Raw genomic sequence first — 2,866 nt, forward strand, 5'->3', positions numbered from 1 at the left:
TTTACATTATGTTAAAAGGGATATCTAATTATTTATATATTATGTAATAATACAATGTATTTGTTATAGACATTGCTTGAAACCTTAAATAAGTGGCCTATGCTTACTTAAAATTCCAATAAATATAAGTCAGTGCTCCCCTTAAGGGCATGTTGAGAGATTAGTATGACTTAGTTTATAATTATTTGTAAATTTGGGTTGAGAAAACAAATAGGTACTTATACAGGGATGATAGTATGACAGAACACTGAAAGTCTGATTCCAATGTATTTTTGCTTCACAGGGAATGTATAATCACAAGTTGTATTCATATTCATTAACTAACATGAGTTTGCAGACCTCAGTATTTCTAGTCACATGATTTTGCATGGCTATGTCATATGTAACTAAAATAATACAATGTAAAAAACCCAAGTTATGTTATGTGTGTCTATATACACATAAACACATAGCCATATATATGAATTATTTTATAATTGCACTGGAATTCTGCCATATATGTATACCTATACATATATATTTAGTTTTATTATTTTAATCTTCAGAAAACCGTACGTTTGCCATTACACAATCTGTTGGTTATTACAGCTTTTTTAGGTGAATTCATCATTTGATCTCCAATATATTTTTGATAAACATCTGTGTACAGAAGGTGTAATTGAATATAATCTGTGTTAAATTTTGATTATGAACTAGAATTTTTTATTTAACAAAAAGAGGATGTCATAATTTGGGTTATTGCAAAAACTATCTCTAAAAGAAGTATCTAGTTGCACATACTCTATTTGGGAGGTGATCTCAGAAAGCATAGTGAGGGATCAGAAAAAGGAAAGGAGGACAAAAGACTATCCAGTAAAAACTGTTAACAAATTGATTATTTCTGAGGATGACTAGGACTCTATAACACATATTCCAAATTGTCTCACAAAGGCATAAGGAAGATGGGACATTGATTCACCAGCTCTAGAACCTAACTAGCTGAAGGTTTCTGATGGATAATTAAATCCTTGCACTTTCAGCCTGTCTTCATTTGTTAAACCAGAAATGTTCCTGCAGTTATAGAATGCCCCCAGGCAGAGAAACCCTGAAGTAGGACAATAGAAGATGAGTGGAGCACTGATGGTATCTGATAGAGATGTCACATCTTGCATCACTCACCTCCATTTGCACCCCATATTAAATAAATATTTTCACTGATTCTACAAGTTGGTGTCTCATCATAATTTCTAATAAAAAATAATTATAACAAAGTCAGTGAAGAAATGTCCTTCTCTGCTCATAGCTCATGGCTAGTCCACATCAAATCATCATTTTTCTTTGTTGTTACCCATTAGATTTCCCTTACCATTATTCTGGATGCCTGCTATCTGAGTTGATTATTTGGTGGGGTCATTCAGACCTTTAACATGGGGTGTTTGAAATCCCTGCATATCATGATCTTGACAGGCTATGGTTGTTGTACCAAGCAAGTAAGTCCCAAGAGGTGTTCTGGTGACTCCTTTGAATCTCAGACATACTTATCACTTCTCCATTGTGCAATAGCAATCCTGGCCCTTTATGATAACTAGGGATGATTACTTCTGACATCATTGTAACTCCTTTATATTCCTGTTGAGTATAGCATGAGGAGCCAAAAATGATTGGTTATCAGTCCTGGATTTAGATCTACGTTCTTTGAGACCCTGCTCTTGTCCCTTGAAGAGGTGACCATTCTACCTGTAGTTACCTGGACTTTCGTAATTACATAGACTATGTTTCAAAGACAGTACATATTTCCAGGTCAGTAAGTAGGTTTTTGGTGAGAATGACCAATTCTGTTTTCACTGGTTCCTGATCCTAGTCACTCATCTCTCAGCATCAGATAAGATTGTTAGTTTAACATAAGTACCACATTTTGAAAAACAGTGCTCTAAGTTTCCTAGATACTGTTCCCAAATTAGAATTTCAACTGAACCTTTAAAAATCGATTCCAATGATTTATCATGATAGTATCTTCTGAATGATATATAATAAAGCAAGTAGATCCTTTGACTCAGGAGGCATTCTTGTACATTATTTACCACTACATTAGATTTTTGATCTGAGGTGATGTTTTGCAGGATTTCATTTTATTAATTTAGATATTAATAAATATCTGATTCTATACATGGTGATTCTATATGTGGTGTTCATAGAGCAAATGTCTTCCAGAAAAGGGAAATGCATACCTAGAACACATACTAATCTTGTTCAGGACAAATGATTAAATCTCAAGTTGAAAGTAGTCATATATAATTCCTTTCCACAAAGTGCCTGGTTGATCTATTCAAGAGATATGATATTGAAGGTTCAGCATTGGTCTCTGCTGCTAGTGTGTCATATACTGAGCAGCAGCAGTAGTCAGGTTACCTTGGATAAGAGGGACCCAATGGGATTGAGATAACACATAGATTACTTCTTGCATCCACTGTGCAAATACTGAAGTGTTTGAAAACTGACTTTCACTAGAAAAGTCATTTTGCACACAAGATGATTAAGCGCCTCCTATGTGGAAAGTGTACTCTAGAGGACATAGACATGAGACAAAATCTAAATACCATGTTCCTCATCCTAAAGTTCCCCTGCATGGCATTTCCTCTAGCCATCTTGTCTCTGATGGTCAATGTTCTCCATCCCAAGGCCTTAATGATGGAGTCAAATTATCCATCACTAGCCAAAAATTCTTATTTCCAACCATTTTTCTTTCTAATAAGTAGATAACTTCAAGTATATGTCCACTTAAACATGTCTGCTCTCATCACTGTCCTTCAGAATCACCCCTGATTGAAGCTGTATACTCATAGTGATTTTTTTTCTTTCCACACCAAAATACTGATATAACCCTTTG

At 34.6% G+C, this 2,866-nt stretch overlaps 1 non-coding gene across 1 annotated transcript; it reads right to left on the minus strand.

Moving 5' to 3' along the window:
• Positions 1-539: 539 nt before the first annotated feature.
• On the minus strand, positions 540-612 carry LOC117088900. Its single transcript, XR_004439414.1, has one exon. It is a non-coding gene; the product is annotated as a small nucleolar RNA SNORD65 (small nucleolar RNA).
• Positions 613-2,866: the final 2,254 nt, after the last annotated feature.

This window comes from Trachypithecus francoisi, unplaced genomic scaffold (genome assembly GCF_009764315.1).
Source record: "Trachypithecus francoisi isolate TF-2019V2 unplaced genomic scaffold, Tfra_2.0 Lachesis_group10, whole genome shotgun sequence".
Lineage (NCBI taxonomy): Eukaryota > Metazoa > Chordata > Mammalia > Primates > Cercopithecidae > Trachypithecus > Trachypithecus francoisi.